General features: G+C 37.2%; 1 long non-coding RNA gene across 1 annotated transcript in view; it reads right to left on the bottom strand.

Annotated features, from left to right (window-relative positions):
* The window catches only part of LOC113965055, a 34,477-nt gene extending 23,059 nt beyond the window's left edge, over positions 1-11,418 (bottom strand). The window contains exon 1 of the long non-coding RNA XR_003533421.1: positions 11,320-11,418. This is a non-coding gene — a long non-coding RNA (uncharacterized LOC113965055). The remainder of the gene's footprint in view (positions 1-11,319) is intronic.
* Between the last annotated feature and the right edge of the window lie 252 nt (positions 11,419-11,670).

Here is an 11,670-nt window from a genome sequence, read left to right on the forward strand (position 1 = left end):
TGCAAAGGCAAGTTAAGGGTTCCATATGTATTCACTAGGTTTTCCAACACCGAGAACTAACAGGGTGATTTAAATGGGTGCAATAATGTAAAAACATGAGAATCATGCAGAAAACCTATCAATTTATCTTGTAAAAGATCTGAAACCTACTTGTTAAATTCATTTTATTTTCCTTTCTTTGAAAACAAAACAAAACCCAAAGCAAATAACAGCTGTAAAACCTGTAACAAAAGGCTTCCTTCCCCAGTATGTACAACACTTAGCAGAGGCGAGTCTCGGGTTATTTAGCAGATCCTAGTGTGTTCTGGAGTATAGAGGTTTTTCCCAAGCCTGCATGTTAATGTTCATCAGAGGGAATCTGACAGAGGCCCACTGAAGTGCAGCACTCCTGCTGCAGCCAGTCAAATATTCAGAAGGAAGTTCTGCTGTAATAAAACTTCAAAGAGATAACGATTGAGGACCTGCTCTTCCCCCATTAGTTTTCTGCCCTGTCTCTGGCAGCTGAATAGTCACCTCCAGATTTCATATGACTGGTGACTGAAAGCATGGCTGCCACATGTCAACACTGTTGCTCAGGTGGTAGGTACCTAGCCAGCTAGCCAGCATTTTAGCCAGGTGATAGCCATATTCTAGTCATATGACAAAAAAAGAAGACTATTCCATCTTTGACAAAGAGAATGTCAGCCTTCTGCAGGAAAAAGTGGCATATTCTTGCCTGGGCTGTGGTTCCTGTACTCCAGGTACAGAGGTCTAAAGAGCAGTTTAATAAGTTTAGGCAGGGTAACATTCCTCCTGCTCAGTAACTGAGGAAAAACTTCTGACTGGCATAGGGCTACGTTGAGACAGAAGGGAGTGTTTCCATTGCCTAATTACATGGATTTTCAGTTGCTATTGACTTTGGGGCAGCCCATTAACACCTCAGGGTGTACTATAACTTAGTTACTTGGGCTCTTGAAACATCCCACAGAGGCACATACATGCCTTAAATCTACCTCTGTCTTGATCTTCCTCCTCCTTTTCTCTTCCACCCTGAAACTAGAGATTTTCTACTATGCTTTGGTGAAGTGCAGCAAATAATGTAATTCTTTATACATATAACATCCTGGTTTGTGCAAGCAATTAGGAAACAATGCCGTGCCCAGATGGGGACCTGATCCTGTATGCCTTGGCTCCGGTCCTGCATTAGATTTGTAGGGAGTGTGACCTACATTCTCTTCCAAAGAAGGCTGGGTAGGAAAGGACATCTGGTTTGGATTGTGGTTGCTACTAAAATCTCTTATGAAGCAGGCAAAAGAGCTGCAAGTGGTCAGGTAGAGATGCATCTGTTATCATAAAACAGGGTACATACAATCAGCACTGAAAAACTAGACAAATAGATATTGTAAACTAGATTAGGTGATGCCCAGTACTGAAGGAAGGAATGTATAGTCTATTGCATCTTGTAAGCAAAGTGTCTGACCCCATGCCAGCCACCTACCAACATTGAGAACAACCCTTTTCTGGCCACAATAAGATTGTCTCAGTGATAATGAAGGAAAAAACAAAACCATGAAGAGCTGTGAGATTCATGGATAGGTAGTCATTTTGCCAGAAAGGGAAAAAAGTTAGTCCCATCACTTTCAGGACAGTATTAACATCTCCTGAATGTCCCCAAAGAACTACTCCTTCTCACCAGTCTGGGTCAAAATATCGCTATTTCTCCAACTCATCTACCTCATTGGTCTCTTCTACTGCATCCCCTTCTCCTGTCACAGAGATACTGTTGGAAGCAACGCTGGGAAGATCAAAATGTTTGCAGAAAAGAGATGGAGACATGGAGATCAGAAACACAGGTGGAACTCGTGCAAAACCTCCTATTTGACAGTCAAGTCATAGCCTGAAGATGAACACTATGACACTGAAAGGATGTTAGTTTACCTCAACTATTAGTGATATTCTATAAGTTGCTGGGCAAATATTGGGCCCACATTAAAAGAAGAAAAAAAATACTTCAACAGTCATTTGCTATCCTGGAAAGAATGACTTTAATCTAAGAGTTAAGGAGAGAGCTGGCAAAACTCCATGTACTAAAATAATCGCCACCAACTTGCATGAGGTTAAAAAACTACATGTAGTAGAGAAATGTTTGTTCCTAATAAAGTCACAAGGACAAGGAACAAAACAGCAGGTCAGTCATGAGTATTAAAAATAATTAAACTGAAGAATATAAAAAATAAACAAGGAAAACTGAAAATCTTAGTAACTGGTTATGATTATTGCTGAATTGGAGTAACAGAGACTTGGTGAGAGAATTCATATGGCTGGAATATTAATATAAAGGATATAAAGGATATAGATTCTTAGGAAGGAGAAGCAAGTTAAAAACAAGGAAGATTATCACATGCTCAGATGTCCAGAACGGAGCTCAAAAAATATGTATGATGGTGAAGAAGAAACAGACATAGGCAATATCACAGTTTGGGTCTCCTACAAAGCATTAAATCTGGAAGTTCAAGTGAGGGATAATTTTTATAATTAAGTAGTAGACTCTTCTGAAGCCCTGAAATCTATGTTCTTTAACAATCAAACTGTTGGTAAAGGCACTAGTCAGCAAAGTCTTGGTTGATGAGAGTTAAAAGGGAAGAATTGAAGGTGAATCAGTTTTCCAAAACAGTTGAGGCTTGTGGGTTTTTTTCCTAGAGGCTGTTTTCCAATTTTTTGAGAGACTTTTTCAGATACTCACGTTTTACCTTGGCAAAAAGATCTTTTGGGCTTGCTGAACAGGTCCCAGGCATCCTCTCAGGTCTGGTGATACCTGTGATTTGCTTGAAGCATGGACAGCAAAGACAATGGGGAATTCATCTTCTCTAGTGTGTTGTACTGAATAACGAAAGCGTAAGGTCTGTGTTTAAAGCTCAGTGAAGATCAGGCTCATTTTAATCTGGATTCAGTTTAGCTGCAGAGTCCTTGTGTTTGGACTTCGAATTCAAAGCCAGACTTACTTTAGATTTTGCCTTCATCAGAGAAATTGTTCTTGTCAGACATCTTTTCAGTCCTATAACTTAACTAGACCTCTCAACCAGGACTAGATAACTCACAACTCATCTTTCTCAATTTCCTGGTTGGGGGACCTATTCCACATTACTTCCTTTGTTTTGCTCCCTTTTGCAGGCTGCCTCCATGCATGCTGTACACTGTGATCAGGGGTGCACACTGTGACTGTGCCTTAACTCTTTAAAATCCTGAAAGAGGTAATATCTCAGGGACACATTGTCAGACAGATAATGTTGAGTGCTTATAAGTTTCCATTTTACTTAGTCAAGTAGTTTGTTTCTGATTTTCTTGGACATTCAAAGGGCCTGAGCAAATGTTCAATACTTTCTTTGATGTGAATAGTAAGAAACCAAGGTCTGAGGAATGTGCATAAGATATGACAGCATTCCATTACAGAACACTGAGGGCAGCAGCACTTGTGGCAGACAGACACGTGCAGGCAGCAGCACTTGTGATTGTAACAGACAGAACTCACAATGCATAGGAAGAGAGAAAGGTAAAGCAGCAAAAGTAAAATGATAGTCTTCAGGAAGACAAAGTCTTCTGAAGTTAGACAACTGGGAAGCAAGCTCAAGAGAAAAGGATATGTGATGCTGTGACAGCTGAAATATTTTGTACTTTTTATCGGATCAGACTCTACTAAATGCATCAACTGTAGCAGCTGGCTAGTGTAATTAACACCACCTAAAAAGGGTAAAGCCTCTGCCTAGGGTAACATAAGGGCAGGACAAATGTTTTTCGTATTCTCGACACACACCCTAATTATCACAGAATCAAGTTCATCATGGCCACCTCAAATTTGCTAGCAATTGTTTGGAGGACACTGGGAAAACCAAAGACAAAAATTGTAAAAAGTTGAATGTGATGTCTTCTTTCAGAAAGGGGGAGAAAGAGAAAAGGAATTCTGGCTAGCCACATGTTTATTTATTCAAAGTTTTTTTCTGTAATTTGTAACAAAATTCAAGCCCCAAAAGATGAGAAGGAAATAAGTAGCAGCCGATATGAATTTGTGAAATTCATTCACTTGATGAATAGGAATTTGTCACTAACCAAGCATGTCAAATTGATTTCACTTCCTTGTAAAACAGGCCACAAGTAAAGTGGATAGATGATAGGTCACACGTATTCTGACTGTTTGACAAAATGTTGCATGATATTGTCTTGAACAACCATTTCAGTACTGTTTAAGGCCTGTGTTATATCAGGTTTTGGGGTGCCAAAGTTCTACAAAGATACAAAGGTAGTTAGAGCCCAGGGGAGAATAACCAGGTCACAACAACATGACATATATGAAAAATTGGAAGAAGTGTATTATATTTCTTTCTCTAGAATAAAGAAGACTGATGGGCCATGAAAACAACCTTTGATTTTATTTACAGCAGCCTTTTACAGGAATTATTTGTTCTCTATGGTAGATAAAAAAGATTTGCTCTGGCAAATTCAAATTAGACCTTAGAAAACAGCTTTCTGACTCTAAAGATAGGAAAGTTGATTTTTTGAGAGGGCTGTGGAGTCTTCATCACTGAAAATGTTTAAGAATGGGTTAAGAGGAACATCTCTCAAATTAAACCTGCCTAGAGAGAGGGTAGACCTCCCAGGGGAATCTTATTTTCCACTGATTCCCGGACACAAAGTCAGATGCCTGTAAGCTGCGGTTTCTGTGCCATCCAGGGCAGGAGACCTCTTTGCAGTGCGAGAGAATATCCGTACTTTACCTCCTATGGGTAGCAGCAGCAACTAAGGGGGGCTAGAAGCTGAAGTGACTGGCCAGGTTCCCTCGTGCGCTCTGGTTTTAGTCTGGCTACCTAACACTATTCTTCATCACCTGTGCTGCAGTCAATCTTCTCTTGTACAGTCAGTCTTTTCATGTGGAAATGCAGAGTAATACTTTTTTTACTAAGTGCTTTACTATCCTTGTGTTTTCTCCATTCCTACGCATCATTCTACAGCTGATAGTGAGTAATGATGAAATTTAGCTTAGCAGAAAGTTTTGCCTGAATATATAATCTTTTGGAATTGTGATTAGAGTTTCCAGAGTCCCCAGTAAATTAGGGCATTTGGCTTTTTCATTGTTTCAGAATTAATTATTGAAGTAGCTAAATGTTCAAGAACATAAAAATGTACAAATGGGTGTTAGCTGAATGGATGTAGTAAGATTTTTTCTGGCATGAAAAACACAGTATTTATGAGTCAATTTAATCAGAGAAGAAAAATATTGAGTAGGTGACGAAGTAAAAATGATGACTGTGTATTATGTTTTTGCCATGCAGCTGAACAAACACATTCAATGACAGACTTTGGCAGGAGCTGCAAAGATGTTCTTGACAATGGCATGAATAAATATTAGGTGCTGTACACAATTCGCTGCATTCCAGGCCTTGAGCAAAACCAGGTGAGCTTTGCCTGGAAAATCTGGAAGAAACAATGTAAGAATGTTGGGAAAATGTAAACATCTACAGTATTCTCCCCAGCTGCTTTGCTGTAACATTTTCATTCGCATCAACAACAACTCTGTCATTTTTTATGTTCTCTGCTTCCATTGCACTTTTAGGAATCAATTAAACTCCCAGCTGCTTTAGAGTTCATAGTAGGCACTTCAGTAATATTGTCTAAATGAAAGACTTTATACCTGCTAAACAAAATACTGATCAAGCTTAATTTCCATTGTTGCAACTAGTTTACAAAAATAAAAAGGAAAATAAATACTTTGATATTCTTAGTGGTCAATACAGAAGCAGAGAGATATCTCCTAGTAATTTAAAGTGGAACTAGAGGAAACTAGAGAGAGGCTGTATGACATGGATGTGGGCTTTGATAAATAGCTTGTTGTAAGACACAGGCTGGCCAATATATCTATTAAAAGAATGATTATGACAATATGGAAGAGAATTTCCTTTTAAAGATTGTTTTTTCTCCATAGATAGTTTACAGCTGTAGTCTCTTGCTAGAACCTACAGCAGTTTTGGTAGCTCAAGCACAGTTGACTGCTGAGGAGAAAAGAGAGATGGGAATATTCTGCAGTGCTCTATTCTTTATTCTGACCCCACTGAGTGAAATTTAATTCAAGGTTGGTCCTCACATCTTCGGTGTTCAGAGGAGTAGTGTTGACAGTACTGCTTTTTCATCTTCACTTTTTGTAATCCTGATAATATTCTTAATTAATGTTGGAACAATAGTTTGCACTGACAAATAAAAATTAAACTTAATGTGGAATTTTCTCTCATTAGTTTTATTCTCTACTGATCTCATTTGTAAGTGTGCAATGTTCATTTCAGAGGTAGTGTTCTTAAGTGTATGCCTCCTCCTGTGTCACTTCAGAAAGCAATGGGGACAGTCTACTGCGAGCCTTAAAGATTAAGCTGTTGTGGCCTGATGATTCTACAAGGGATAACAGTGTCTGTCCTTATTTACATCATGAAACCTGGGATTCTTCAGTGAGTCCCAGTAAGAATAAGCCTGCAACAGAGAAATCATTGGCATAGCTGGGAAGAAGAGAGACAGTTCATGTCATTTCTGCAGTTTCTTTTCTGGAATGAGTCCCAGACATAACTCAGAGCAGCTTCAGACTGCTTGACCATCTATAGATAGGCCTCATAGATGTGTTTTAGAAGCTGAGGACAGATGTGGTATTTAGCTGCTTGCCCAGAGCTCCCCTTATTTACTTGTTCTCCCTGTTCTGTGAGGGATGTGAGAGTTTGTGAGAATGTGTATGACCTTCCTGTAAGAACTTCAAAGGGACTGGGCCTGGCACATTTTATTTATGCCATATTTTTTTTACTGGAGCTAAACAGAACAAAGTAAAAATCCATCTTCTCTGTTTGGCTTTCTCTCCTCTGAACCTTTCAGAAGTGAAACCAATGGACTCAAAACCTTAAAACACTGAGTGGAGCAGCAAGGAGAATACAGTAACATACTGGTGAAAAAGTCTAAAGGCTATTTTTTTTTGTCATCTTTACATGTCAAGATGATAGATATTAAAGAAGGAGTAAAAATAGGTCTCCAGTCTAGAACAGTTTTCATAGCTGAGGATTTATGCAGTATTTCTGTCTGTGATTATAATTTTGCATCTGAGTATGTGCCTTACGGTTTTCTCCTCTAAGTTTATAGACATGGTTGATTTGCTTGAAATGACCAATATTTCTCTTGTATTACACTTGTTCCTTAGCCATTGTCTGTTATTATTAAACAAGTAATGATTATTAACAAAATAATTTTCTGGCTCAAAAGGATCCCAGAAAGGGAGATCAGGAGACGTCATTATTTGTTTTCAACTGCATATTTTATAAGGAAAGTAGAGAGATTATTCTGAGCCTCAGTTGAGAGATGATCTCATCGTGCCATTATTATACCTATTAGAACTATTTCCAAATACTTATTATTAGAGGAAGTTCTCCTGGTTGAATTGTATCGCACCTATGGACATACATGGATGAATTTTTCAGGCAAGCTGAGAACTTGGCTTCTTTAAAAAAACTGCATATACTTTCGGAATATTAGTTCTAACTACAATTTTTGTGAAAAGCTTGAAAATTTGGGTCCCAGAGTCTGAATCAGATAACATAGTGTTTGCTTCATTTGTTACATTAACTGTCTAGAGATCCATCACTTGTGTCATATCTTACCAGGACCTCAACAATAGAGATAGCAGTCTGGGAACAGCAGGAGCATGAACATGGTGTCTGATTGTCAGACGTGTGTTTTGGACACACAGAAAAAGCACTGATTTGAGCCACCTTTTCTGAGATATTTGGCAAGCTTCACCCATCTGTCGTTATGCAGGAGGTCAAAGCATATCCCAACTGAAAGAATTCCTCACTAAGAGGGGACTTCTGTGCTTCAGTGAATGATTGTGAATCAGCTAGAGGAAAAACGATAAAATATTCCCATACTCGAATCTTGGGGCAGAGGTTGCTATCCTATTTTTAATAAATTGTAAGTGAAACGTCATTTAAAAAAAAAAAAATAGTGAGATGTCTCTAGCTGGTTATCTAGTTCCAAATCTTGAATACGGACTTGCAGATCTTTGCCTTTATCCTGTAATTCTTAATTGCAGAACTTTACAGCATCTAGAGGCAAAATTTTGAACAAATAAAGCTATGGTTCAGCATAAGTATGTTTTCAGGGGAGCAAACTGATGAAAAACTAATTAAAATTTCTATAAATGTTAATGAAAGCTGTGTTGGTAAGTTAGAAGGTAAGCAAACTGAGTGAACAGGAGCAACTCTGAGTCTGACTTAAGAGCCAGATTAAGTGAGCACTTTGATTAGGGGAGATCTGAATACCCTCAGGACGTGAAAGGGGCAAGGGACAATTGCTCAGTCATTTTGGGAAACCCACATTTAGTTATTCAATCTACTTGCTCCTGGAGACATTGCTTAGGTATTGATATTTGTCTTGTCTTGTTTCTTGTATGTCATCTATGTCAACACTCAAATAAAATTGGTAGGAGAATAGATGCTTTTTTTTTAATCTTATGGTTATACTAGTAGGATGGACCGATTATGGAGAAAATAATTTTTAGTTATTTTTTCATCAAAAATTACAAACAGTTTCAGAAAGTTCTTAAATGAGGTTATTTAAATAGCTTTAGCATTAGTTACTATGTCTGCAGGTACATAGCTTTTTTCAGGGGCATAGCCATGTTTTGAAAGACTGTGAAAGTTAACCCCTGATTTTGTTGCAAGGTATTTTAAATACAAGTTAATACTTGTAATGAAGCCTGCTCCTTTGATTAACCTTGGTACTGACTGGGATTTAAATGTGATTACACTGCCAGAATGAAAAGTTCTTGTCTCTTTATGATTCTTCTATATTTCTACAGAGTTAGAGAAATTGTTCAATTACTGAAAATACAAGAATAACTGCTGACCTGTATTCAGATCTTCTAACCTGCACATTTTTGTGGTGAAGCATTTTGTTGAGTCAATGATTGCATTGTGTTCAATAAACTGATTATACTTTACAGTTGCTTTGGGCTCATATTTACAAAACTCCTACAGCAACAACTCAGGAATATTATATACATAAGCATTGGTAGTGACTTCTAATTTGTGGTTAGTTAATGATACATGGGTGATCATAGTACAGGAAAGGCTAGTTCTTGGTCTATCTGTTGTACTCTTTAAGAGACACAGGCAAATAAAACCCTGTAGATGATAGATTGTGAGCTGTATGAACAGAGAAGGAATGTTAGAAACATGAAAAACAATTTCTGGTCACATTATTACATGAATGTCTCGTTAAAGATTTTAGTCTGAAAAATTATTTTGTGCTACCTTTAACATTAAATAAATGTAAGCCAAATTTTTATTTCCAAAAGAGAAATTTTATAAAACATGAGGATTCTCAGTTTTATAAGTTCCTGTGATGGTCTGGACTACTAAGCCATAGAAAAAAAGCATTCAATTTCTCTAAGCCACTACATAGTTTCTTGGCAACTGATGATAAACAGATACTGCTTGTTAGGAAATCTGTCTGCCTTTTTTTCTTTCTTATTTTAGATGTAATCTGGGATGAAAATCAATGCTGTCATACAGGCTCCAAAAATAACAAATCAAATAATATTTATAATATAATTTGGGATGTAATATTAAATTAAGTCTTTAGGCTTAGCCATATTGCAGAAAAAGTTGTAACATAAGTTTTCCAGTTCCAAGGAACAATGGCAAAAAAATCCCAAACCCAGACTCCAGGCATTGCCTCCCTCCTGCCCATTTGCTCCTGGATGAGAACAGAATGCTTTGAAGCTGCTGTGATACATGGCAATATGAAAGTCTAAGACAGCTTTGGATCCCTGTCTCAGATCCTTGTAGATTTAATAAACAGAGAAGGGAAGTATGTTTTGTTACTTGTCTGAATAAACATAGGGCACTACCCTTTATGAGAGCTGGAACTACCTGAATAGGAACTTAGAGTCAAAATGAAAATTTTATGAACTTTCTCACTGACACCATCAAAACCAATATATGGATATCAACAGACATATTTAAAAAAGAGAGAGAAGCTGATATTTGAGCCAAATGGCAATACCTAGGAAAAACTGAGCCATATAGATACCAGTCATAAATCCAGATTCTAGGGAATTTTTTTCATAATCAGATATGTTAGCAAAGAAAAACCAGCAAATAAGGAAAGATGCAGGCAGACACTAAGAGAGAGCTCAGAAGCAGAACACCTTGGGGCAGGGAACTGAGTGGAATGCCAGATTAGAAAAAAGGGCACAAAGAGAGTATTTGTACTTACTCTGCTGATTTTGGATTAATTCTTCGTAAGTGTGGCTGTTTGGAACAATATATTCTGAGCAATATAAATTCCTCCCTTTGACAGAAATGAACCTAAAGTTCCTAAAAGTCAGACAATTTTAGCTACTATTTCAGTCTTTGGGAGAATTTCAACTGGATTAAGTACCTGAATACCATCAATTAAAAAATTTCACTAGAATTTAATGTTAGTGATTTTGTGTTCCAAATAAATTCATTTGATACAGGAACTGGTACAATTATGTTTTCCATGTCTTCTGGTAAAGATTTTTTCTGTATTCTGAAGTAATTAAAATATTCATCAAACCCATAAGACACCTCTTTTTTGCTGCCTTGGATTCTAACACTCCTATGAGATGTCCTAGCAGGATATTAGGTATTTTAAAGTGTAGCCAAATACAGGTTTAGATTTTGAAAAATAAGGCCTAAGCGGCTAAGTAATTATTGATGAATAGTACTGTGTAAAAATCCTAAATACGCTATTCTAATGGAGCCAAACCCTGAGAACTTTATTTAAGTAAATAATGAATTAACTGTGAAATATGTGAAATGAAGTGACTCAAAATCTAATCCGTATATTCTTACTGACAATTAATCTTGAAGAGCTATGGAAAAACTGAAGAAACAGCAAAGGATCTGGTCAGTGGACCAGGATTTTCTAGGAAAACCTTTGTTCTCTGCCAAAAGTTTCCCATACAACTATTTTCATCTTTCTTTAAGGGGTAGATTGTCTTCCCATCTTGAAGTGCAATTTAATGCAAATTTTCTCCCACAAAAGTGAGTTTGTTACAGGTGGGTAATTCTATCATGTAATAATAGTTTTTCTGAGGGAAAAAAGCCTTCAAACAAACAAACAAAAAAGGCAAAAAAACATGTTATTGCACAGTAGCAAGAACAAATAATTAATAAAGTAAAAGTAAAGTAAAATAGTCCCCTGCAGCCCCTAAAACAAATAAATTCATCATAAGCATAAGAAATTCTGCAAGAAAATAACATTAAAATTAGTAATTATTTGAAATGTACTTACAGTTCCTGCAGTTCCTTTGTTTAATGAATACATTTCAAACACCAGTGGTACACTTGAAGATTGACTTGATCTCCCTCTTTGCATTGCTTTGAAGTTAATGGCAAACAGGGCTTTAACCTCACCTCCCAAGCTCTATATTACTTCTCCTTTAACTAGCTAAATAATACCTGGTACAGTTTAACAGTGCAGTTTCACATTCTTCTTGTTCAGCAACATCGTTTAGAGGGTTTCAGTCCTCAGTGCATTTTTCCTGACCTGCACCTGCCTCACTAGTTGTTTTGATACAAATCTTTTAAAAGAGGTGTAGGCAAGGGAGCAGGTTCAGATTAAAACATTCCTCTGCTTTTATCT

This window comes from Neopelma chrysocephalum, unplaced genomic scaffold (assembly GCF_003984885.1).
Source record: "Neopelma chrysocephalum unplaced genomic scaffold, ASM398488v2 Primary Assembly neopelma1_44, whole genome shotgun sequence".
NCBI lineage: Eukaryota > Metazoa > Chordata > Aves > Passeriformes > Pipridae > Neopelma > Neopelma chrysocephalum.